Here is an 11,041-nt window from a genome sequence, read left to right as displayed (position 1 = left end):
TAACGGAAGATCCTCAAAAACAGCAGAGCAGTCCTGTTGTTTTGATGATATTTGACAAGTACTTCATCAGTAGATCTTGAAAAACAGCTTATGTGCTTCTGTCATGTCACTGACCTTTAACTAGCACTAGATCCTCAAAAACAGCAGAGCGGTCCCATCATATACAGTAGAGGTTGTGTTTTAGATGTTGGGCCTTAAAAACAACAGAACGCTCCTATTGTATAGACCAGAGGTAGGGAACCTATGGCTCGGGAGCCAGGTAGGGCTCTTTTGATGACTGTATCTGGCTCTCAAGCATTTCTTACCACAATAAAAATGTATTTTTGCTAACATTTTAAAGTAAACTATCACCGAAATGACTGTTGAAAATAATATTCAAAATCAACAACTTTCTTATGCATTTTAATTCGTCCATCTATATTCTGCTGCAATACGGCCAACCATATCTATCTTTCCTGATGATATTTTCCAGGTCAAACACCAAAACTTGATTATTACTGGGTAATGCTGTAGTCTACCTCGGTCATTGAGATGTCAAAAAAACATGTAAATGTAAACTTTCCTCCTTTAGTCAAATAGCTAAAGCTGCAGAACCAAGCCTTCTGGTGAAGATGGCCAAAAGAATGAAATACGTGTACTGAATACGGTTCAAAACTATGCAGCAGCAGAAGTTGCATTAATGGCAGCAAGTATTTGATTTATTATTAGACACTGCGCTGCTCACGAAAGTATGCTGGCCACACCCCATTGGCGTGGGGTAGTGTGCCTGGTCTACATAATTAGAGCCCATTATATCTAAAACTGTTGGTCTTACATAAAAATGCACACATTTTATTGCATTCAAAATGTATATGGCTCTCACTGATACACATTTAAAAATATCTGGCCTTCATGGCTCTCTTAGCCAAAAAGGTTCCCGACCCCTGGTATAGACAATCTTTGACTAGCATTTTAGCAGACGGCCCTAAAACAGGCAGTGTCTTTAACTAGTAGTATATCCTCAAAAACAGCAGAGGGCAGTCCTGTCATTTTGAGGATTTTTGACTCATGTTTTTGACTAGTAAGCCTTTAATCTTTAATCTAGCCTTTTATCTTTGACTAGTGTTTTAGCAATAGGTCATAAAAAACAGCAGAGAATTCCTGACTAGCCTCTATTTTAAGAGTAGATCCTCAAAAACAGTAGAACAGTCCTGTTGTTTTGATGATCTTTGACTTGTGTTGTATCAGTTGATCCTCAAAAACAGCAGAGCGCATCTGTCATATCAATGATCTTCAACAAGTGCTAGATCCTCAAAAACAGCAGAGCGCTCCAGTCAGACAGAGGAACTTAAACTAACAAGTCGAACAGCAGAGTGATCCAGTCATTTCGAGGATCTTTGAAGAAGGTCTTTAAAAGCAGCAAAGCTGTAGTGGATCCTCAGAAAGAGCAAAGCGGTCCTGTCATGTATGGGCTTGAGTTCCCGGGCTATATTGGGTTGATTTATTAAAAGAGCGAAAGTAAAAGCAACACAAAAAGCCCAATTTTTCTTGAGCGTATGCAAAAGAGTGTGAACGCCACCAAAACATGACCTTTTTGGACAAAATGTCAAGGGTGCCCAAACATGATCAAAGGCCTCCGCCAGGGACAGAAGCTGATCCAAAACAATTTGTCATTCACTACGGTTCATTTCAGAGCCAGTGAAGGAACGCGTTGAGGCTCTAAATGTCACGTTCCAATTTGACACACCGGCCTCTACGTGATAGATGGACCCATCTCTTGAATATGTTGTAAAAAAAAAAAGTATCCACCATTTGTTTTTTTGCAACATGCCGTAAAAACACGCTGTTAATTGAGACTGGTGACAGATTGGCCGCCCAGGACTCCATCACCGATCCATCAACTTTCTTTTCTTAGGCAGTATCCCATAATTGAAGAGGACGTCACAGCATCTTTTGTCGAGAAAGCTTTGCAGGTTTGTGATCTACGGTGACAGACGGCTAGCAAACGTAGCTTCTCTAGAGATACATCACGACATGCCTCACAAATAAGGATGCGGGGCAAAACCGCACAGAAAAACTAAGTAGATATCGGTGCCTCATTTCGGTGCCAAATTAATCTCTAAATTAATCTAAATTAATCATTGAAAATGCATAGTTCCCATCAACTGTCATGATGATATTGTGCTTGCAAGGTTCCCTTTATTTAAGTAGGTTTTAAAGTCATTTTTAGTCATTTATTTATACAGTAGAACCTCTGATATTCCTGTCATGAAGATCTTTAACCCATTCTCAAAAATAGCAGAACCAACTTGTCATGTTGAGGACATTTCACTTACAGGAGAACCTGTAACTAACAGTAGAGCCTCAAAAACAGCAAAAGACTCATGTCATATTGATGATCTTTAACAGACACTAAATCCTCAAAAACAGCTGAATATAGCTGTCACATTAATGAGCTTTAACTAACAAGAGAGCCTCAAATACAGCGGAATATTCGTGTTATCTCCATGATCTTTACCTGACAGTAGGTCCTCAAAAACAACAGAATGTACCTGTCATTTACATGAGCTTTAACCAACAATAGACCCTCAAAAACAGTGGAACACTCGGGTCATATAGATATTCTCTCACTAACAGTCGATCTTCAAAAACAATGGAACACTCGTGTCATATCGATGATCTTGAAATGACATTGGATCCTCAAAAACAGCTGAATGTACTTGTCATATAGATGAGCTTTAACTAACAATAGACCCTCAAAAACAGCGGAGCACTCGTGTTACCTCCATGATCTTTACCTGACAGTAGATCCTCAAAAACAACAGAATGTACCTGTCATTTAGATGAGCTTTAACCAACAATAGACCCTCAAAAACAGTGGAACACTCGGATCATACAGATATTCTTTCACTAACAGTCGATCTTCAAAAACAACTGAACACTCGTGTCATATAGATGAGCTTTAACTGACAGTAGGTCTTCAAAAACAGCTGAATGTACCTGTCATGTAGATGAGCTTTAACTGACAGTCGATCCTCAAAAACAATGGAACACTCGTGTCATATCGATGATCTTTCGCTGACAGTAGATCCTCAAAAACAGCTGAATGTACCTGTCATATAGATGAGCTTTCACTAACAATAGAGCCTCAAAAACAGCAGAACACTTGTGTTACCTCCATGATCTTTACCTGATAGTAGATCCTCAAAAACAGCTGAATGTACCTGTTATTTAGATGAGCTTTAACCAACAATAGACCCTCAAAAACAGTGGAACACTTGGGTCATATAGATATTCTTTCACTAACAGTCGTTCTTCAAAAAAAGCGGAACACTTGTGTCATATCGATGATCTTTAACTGGCAGTAGATCCTCAAAAACAGCGGAATGAACCTGTCATGTAGATGAGCTTTAACTGACAGTTGATCCTCAAAAACAGTGGAACACTCGTGTCATATTGATGATCTTTCGCTGACAGTAGATCCTCAAAAACAGCTGAATGTACCTGTCATATAGATGAGCTTTAACCAACAATAGACCCTCAAAAACAGCAGAACACTCGTGTTACCTCCATGACCTTTACCTGACAGTAGATCCTCAAGAACAGCTGAATGTACCTGTCATGTAGATGAACGTTACCTGACAGTAGATCCTCAAAAACAGCTGAATGTACCTGTCATGTAGATGAGCTTTAACTGACAGTAGATCCTCAAAAACAGCCGAACACTCGGGTCACATCGATGTTCTTTAACTGCCAATAGTTCCGCCAAAACATAAATGCTCCTGTCATATACGTAGATGCCCTTTCACTGGCAGTAGATCCTCAAAAACAGCGTAACACTCGTGTCATATATACTACAGTAGATGATCTTTAACTGACTGTAGAGCCTCAAAAATATCATACACAGCATTTTAGCATAGACTTACATTTTAGCAGTAGGTTGCTCCTGTCATATACGTCTTTATCTGCTGTTTTTGTAGTAGGTCCTAAAAACAACAGCGCACATAGAGGATGCTTGTAGAACAGTACATCATCAAATACAACAATGCTCCTGTCCCACGGGCTTCTAAGAGCTCGAGATGGTTCATGTGGCTCAAACTAATATGTTTCTGGTTTTAGTCAGGACTCGAGCAGCAGCATTCTGGACGTACCGGCCCGTTTAAAGGACAGGACGTAGAGGATTTATAACTGACAATGGCACTCGTACAGTACACAAGTCCTGTCATATGGATGGGTTCTAACCGGAACGATAGTAGTTAGTTGGGAAGGTAACTCTGTGGACTCCAGTGTGGCGTTTAAAGCTCCATCACTGCTACGCAAGCTGCTGTGCTTCCTCACTGGTGCAGACACGATGACCTTTGTTTGTCTATTTACTGCTTTCACTTCCACACTGAATAATATCTGCAGGCTATTTGTGACGGGGATGTTGTTTGCCACAGAGTACAATGACAACACCGGACAGTCCATAATATAATACAGATATTATACAGTACATGAGAAATATATTTTTTTTTTACCCCAAAAGAGGTCAGAGCTTTCCCCTCTGGAAGCTTTCAAGAGGAAATTCCACATTTCAAGCATGAGTGAAAAAGTCATCCTTGTGTAAACTGATACAGAGAATAATCCACACGTGGATCCACTTGCTGCTAATCCCTTGCTGTGCTACGACATTCCCTGTAATTCCAACATCTGAGAGAAGACACACTGTTGGGGAGGCTCCAGACTTGAGGCATTTCCTCTACGTACCAACAGGAGAAACAAGGAATTAGAGGCTTACTGATCCTCATGTATACGCACAATAAGCAAAACATCATCTTAAACATCCATCCTAAATGGATGACCAATTCAGTGTGTCATTATAGACAATCTTTGACTGGTGGTGTTTTTGCAGTATCACACAGAGTATCTTTGATTAGCTGTAGATCCCTACTGTGGTCCTGTCATTCATTCATTTTCTACCGCTTATCCTCACGAGGGTCGCAGGCGGTGTCGTCGGTCGGGTGAGAGGTGGGGTACACCCTGGACTGGTGGCCAGCCAATCACAGGGCACATATAGACAAACAACCATTCACACTCACATTCATATATGGACAATTTGGAGTGGTCAATTAACCTAGCATGTTTTTTGGAATGTGGGAGAAAATCCACACATGCACAGGGAGAACATGAGATGACCGAGGGTGGGATTGAACTCGGGTCTCCTAGCTGTGAGGCCTGCGCGCTAACCACTCGTTCACCGTGCAGCCCAAAAATAATTGTTGATAATCGCAATATTGTTCAACTGTATGTTGATAAAAACTGGAGAGTGCTCTTATAGACAATCTTTGACTAAGATTTTTGTTATAGGTCATAAAAAACAACATATAGAGGATATTAAACTAGGGATGTCCGGTATGAGAATTATCTGGAAAATATGATATTGGTTGCTATCGGTATCTGATTTTTTCGCAATCATGAAAACCATGAAAATCGGTATCAGAAATTGAGTTTCAGCAAATGATCCCTATATTTAACCAACAGTTAATCCTCAAACAGGCCGAGTGGTTAGCACGCAGGCCTCACAGCTAGGAGACCCGAGTTCAATTCCACCCTCGGCCATCTCTGTGTGGAGTTTGCATGTACTTTGCGGGTACTCCGGTTTCCTCCCACATTCCAAAAACATGCTAGGTTAATTGGCGACTCCAAATTGTCCATAGGTATGAATGTGAGTGTGAATGGTTGTTTGTCTATATGTGCCCTGTGATTGGCTGGCCACCAGTCCAGGGTGTACCCCGCCTCTCGCTCGAAGACATCTTCACGACACTCGTGAAGATAAGCGGTAGAAAATGAATGAATCCTCAAACACAGCACAGTGCTTGTGTTAAATAGAGGATCTTTGACTAGCATAATTGCCGTGGGCCCTTAAAAAAAACTGTAAAAAAAAAAAACCCAACTAAAAAGATCCAGGATCACTATGGAAACGAAATGCATTACTCCTTATTAAAAGTGGCTGCACTGTCAAAATAGTTTTGAATCTGTACTTTTGATGTGTTTTTAATGGTTTTCTTTTAATCCACAACATTTTTCCAATTAAGGAGCCTGAAGCTGAAATCTCATACAATTCATTTCTGTTCTATCATGCGTTGCCTCCTTGTTGACGCCATTCTCCTCGCTCACCTCCCCTCAGCCCTCTTGCTTCTATTTCGGTAAACACAGGATTTTTCTCTAGCTGCCTATCTCACCTGTCCATCACGCTGGAGTCGTAGTGAACATTATGCCCACGAGAGCTGTCTCCTCGTCTCCTCGTCTCCACACTCCGACTCAGTGCTGCTTGTCGGCTGAGGGAGATGAGCCAAGGGGGTATTAATGGTGCTGCATGGCGGATGTTGAACAAAGACTAATTATTGCGTTCTTCTCGGAGCAAAAAAATCCTCCTGCAGAGAGTGGGCATCTTTTTGCCTCCCTGCTGAGTTCACGATAGTTTTTGGAGGAAAAACCTACACAACCTGGAGAAGAGTGAAAGACTTCTGTATTCATTCTGAGCCACTCGGGTTCTCCAAGGAGCAATGGATCAGTAGGACTTTGTTGTTGTTCTACTCCTGACCCCGCTAGGGTCTTGTTCTGACTTTAAAGATTTAGTGTGAAACAAATGTGCTTTGTTGTCATAGCTGGAATCCCAACTACGTGGTGACGACAATTGGGGAGTCTTCCAGGTTTTGGTTTTTCATGCAGTTGTCTTCAACTGCAGCGTCTCAGGTGAGCTGGAGCCCATCCCTTGGGTGCACCCTGGACCGGTTCCCAGCCACTGGCAGATCTTAACAGTACCAACTAGTTGCTTAGGTTCTGAGATCAGTTCTTGATTCAAATCTCTAGAGTTTTGGAGTTTGAGCGATACCGAAGTGGGAGAAAATGAATGAATGCAATGTTTCACATATTTTCTTTTTCTATGACGCTTATCCTGCCTTTGGGGGAGAGGCGGGGTACACCCTGGACTGGTGGCCAGCCAATCACAGGGCACATATAGACAAACAACCATTCACACTCACATTCATACCTATGGACAATTTGGAGTGGCCAATTAACCTAGCATGTTTTTGGAATGTGGGAGGAAACCGGAGTACCCGGAGAAAACCCACGCATGCACGGGGAGAACATGCAAACTCCACACAGAGATGGATACTATGACATGATCCTCAAAATACTTCGATTTTTTGTTAATATTTTGTTAATATTTCATTTATGTTATGAAATATATTTTTTCGACAGTTTTTTTCCCGAGTGGTTAGCATGGAGGCCACATAGTCAGGAGATGGGGCAGACCTGGGGTCTCTGTGTGGAGTTTGCATGTTCTCCCCGTGCATGCGTGGGTTTTCTCCGGGTACTCCGGTTTCCTCCCACATTCCAAAAACATGCTAGGTTAATTGGTGACTCCAAATTGTCCATAGGTATGAATGTGAGTGTGAATGGTTGTTTGTCTATATGTGCCCTGTGGTTGGCTGTGAAGACAGCTGGGATAGGCTCCAGCACCCCCACGACCCTAGAGAGGATAGGCTGGATAGAAGATGGAATATATTTTTTCTTAAAAAATGACTACTTCCCTGGATATTATGACTTTATTCTCCTAATATTTTGGCTAGTTTTGTAAAAAATGTTTCTTTTGTTATTATTTTTTAAGTTTTCCAGTTGAAATATACCAGATAACATATTTTAAAAATGTGCAGAGGGCCATTAAACCAACAGAATTTTTTTTAAATATGTGGCCATTGTTCATAAGTCATTTCATTCATTCATTCATTCATTTTCTACCGCTTAGCCTCACGAGGGTCGCGGGGGTGCTGGAGCCTATCCCAGCTGTCTTTGGGCGAGAGGCGGGGTACACCCTGCATTCACACATTCACACGCCTCGGTATGAATGTGAGTGTGAATGGTTGTTTGTTTATAGTATGTGCTCTGTGATTGGCTGTGAAGACAGCTGGGATAGGCTCCAGCAACCCACGACCCGCGTGAGGTTAGATGGCATAGAGGATGGAATAATGAAAAATAACTACTTTTTTTTCCTGAATATTATAACTTTATTCTCCTAATATTTTGGCTAGTTTTGTAAAAAAAAAAAAAAAAACTTTTTTTTTTTAACTTAAGTTTTCCAGTTGAAATATACAGGTATTTAAAAAATGTGCCAAGGGTCATTAAACAAACAGTTTGGACACTTTTGACACTAAAATCTTAGCAGTATTGATTAAAAATGTGGCCATTGTCCATAAGTCATTTATCCTTTTATAACTATAAAACTGTGAGGCTACTATATGGATGAAATATATGCTAGCACGTCTCCCAAAGCCTTTTCTACTCTTATTTTGCTAGAATGATTGTGGTGTGATGAGCCTTTCTTCTGATGGAATCCATTCCAAGCAAACTATCCAAGAATAGCTGCTTCCTCTTCAAGAAGGGCGGCACGGCTGTGACAATCAAAAAGGTCAGTCGGCGCTAATTAAAAGCGGGCCAAAGAAAATGTGCTTCTTTAAATACCACGTGTGGATGAGAATGCCAACGACAGCATGATAATGAATGGTGATGCTTGCTAAGGTTAGCCTTTCCATCTTCATCTGACTTGTTTTTCTACTTGGAGGGGGTCAAAAGCAAAGTGGAGTGTGCAAGACGCAGTCAGTCCGCCTCTTTTTTATCACTCAATTAGCTTCCAAACAAACGTTACGTTGGAAAGGGGGATTTCACATTTTCTTACAAGAGAGGTTAGCTGCTGAAAACGTCTTTTTTTGACTTGTGGCCTTTTGTTTATTTCATTAGCATGTTGAAATTTGCATGAAGCTTCTTGAAAAATCAATAAGAATCGACCCAAAGTGCAGCAATAGCAGCATCCTTTTGTCCAAGACGTTAGAGTCCAAGTCCAGGTCTGATGTAAGGTGAGGTGTTGGCTTGACCTTTTGGTGATGTTGTTGTTGTTGAGAGGCTCATGCAGATCCAAAACATGATGAGCCACAGCAATAATGGAAAAATCAGCCTTCATTTTACAAGAATGAAGTCATAAAAAGTGAAAAAGTTGTAGTTCGAGTAACAAACAAAATAACAATTAAATTGTTGTTTCTGCGCAATGAGGTTGAAGAAAAAAACATAAGAATAAAGTCAAAATATTAAGAGGAAAAAACATCATTTTAGTAGCTTAAAGTTGAAATATTAAAGAAAAAAATGTTTTGGTTTAGTTTGAAGCTGTAAAATAAGACAATATAAAGTTGTCATGTTTGGAAAATTATATAAGAAAATGACCAAAAAAAACAGACAAACAAAACAACAATTAAATTGTTGTTTCTGCGCAATGAGGTTGAAGAAAAAGCCATGAGAATAAAGTCAAAATATTAAAAGGAAAAAACATCATTTTAGTAGCTTAAAGTTGAAATATTAAAGAAAAAAATGCTTTGGTTTAGTTTGAAGCTGTAAAATAACAAGACAATATAAAGTTGTCATGTTTGGAAAAATGATGTAAGAAAATGACCAAAAAAGATATAATATTATGGGAATAAAGTCATAATATTTTTTAAAAAATTGAAAAAATTGCAAAGATTATTTAAGAAGAAAACTGACATACGTATTTGGGAAATTACAAAAAACAGCTTACCTCCAAGAAAGGACAGTGCCCCCCTCACCCCTCAAGGTCAAATTGTTTTTCTAATGGCCCACAGCACATTCTAAAAATGTAATTTAACAAGAAAACTATTTAAAAAAAATCTACAGCAATAATGGAAAAATCTGCTTTAATTTTACAAGAATGAAATCATAAAAAGTGAAAAAAGTTGTGGTTCGATTAACAAACAAAATAACAAATTGTTGTTTCTGGACAATGAGGTTGAAGAAAAAATTATATTATGAGAATAAAGTCAAAATATTAAAAGGAAAAAACATCATTTTAGTAGCTTAAAGTTGAAATATTAAAGAAAAAAGGCTTTGGTTTAGTTTGAAGCCGTAAAATAACAAGACAATATAAAGTTGTCATGTTTGGGAAAATGATGTAAGAAAATGACCAAAAAGAATATAATATTATGGGAATAAAGTCATAATATTTTTTTTTTAAATGGAAAAAATTGCAAAGATTATTTAAGAAGAAAACTGACATATTTGGGAAATTATAAAAAACAGCTCACCTTCAAGAAAGGACAGTACCCCCCTCACCCCCTAAGGTTGAATAGTTTTTTTTAATGGCCCACAGCACATTCTATAAATGTAATTTAACAAGAAAACTATATAAAAAAAGCCACAGCAATAATGGAAAAATCAGCCTTGATTTTACAAAATAACAATTAAATTGTTGTTTCTGGACAATGAGGTTGAAGAAAAAATTATATCATGAGAATAAAGTCAAAATATTAAGAGGAAAAAACAAGTAGTAGCTTTAGTAGCTTAAAGTAGAAAGAAAAAGGCTTTGGTTTATTTTTAAATACATTAATAAAATTAAATAACAAGACAATATAAAGTTGTCATGTTTGGAAAATGATGTAAGAAAATGACCAAAAAGATATAATATTATGGGAATAAAGTCATAATATTAAAAAAATGGAAAAAAATGCAAAGATTATTTAAGAAGAAAACTGACCCATTTGGGAAATTAAAAAAAACAGCAAAAATAGGCCAACTCATTCTTTGATATTTAGTAGAACCTGTTGGAAACCTGTCCTATATTTTCTGTTGCAAGTCCTCTGACCAGTTTTTGTAGAGTTTTATCCCCAAATGGCCAAACTGGTCCTACTCGTGTGGCATCAATGATTGGCGCTCGTACGCCAAGGAAGAGTTTCTTCAAAGTAGTCGACACATTTTATACCTGAGGTGGGATTCCAGTGAGGTTCCGTTGTTCCTCACATTGGTCATAATGACTTCCTCCTTGATTGAATATGTGTCAGCTTTGGATTTACAGCTTTGTTTCACCGCTCCCGTGTGCCCCCCCACAAATAACCAATTAACTCTGCGGTAATTGTGAAGGATGTTCATCGGGGGCTCGGAATTAAAACATTTTTCTTCAGATACGAAGCTTTTTGTGAGATTTTAGGAGGTAATTATGGCTTTTGGTCTCAGATTTAAG

Source organism: Doryrhamphus excisus, chromosome 6 (genome assembly GCF_030265055.1).
Source record: "Doryrhamphus excisus isolate RoL2022-K1 chromosome 6, RoL_Dexc_1.0, whole genome shotgun sequence".
Taxonomy (NCBI): Eukaryota; Metazoa; Chordata; class Actinopteri; order Syngnathiformes; family Syngnathidae; genus Doryrhamphus; species Doryrhamphus excisus.
The sequence above is the reverse complement of the archived record's forward strand: the minus strand, read 5'-3'. Positions refer to the sequence as shown.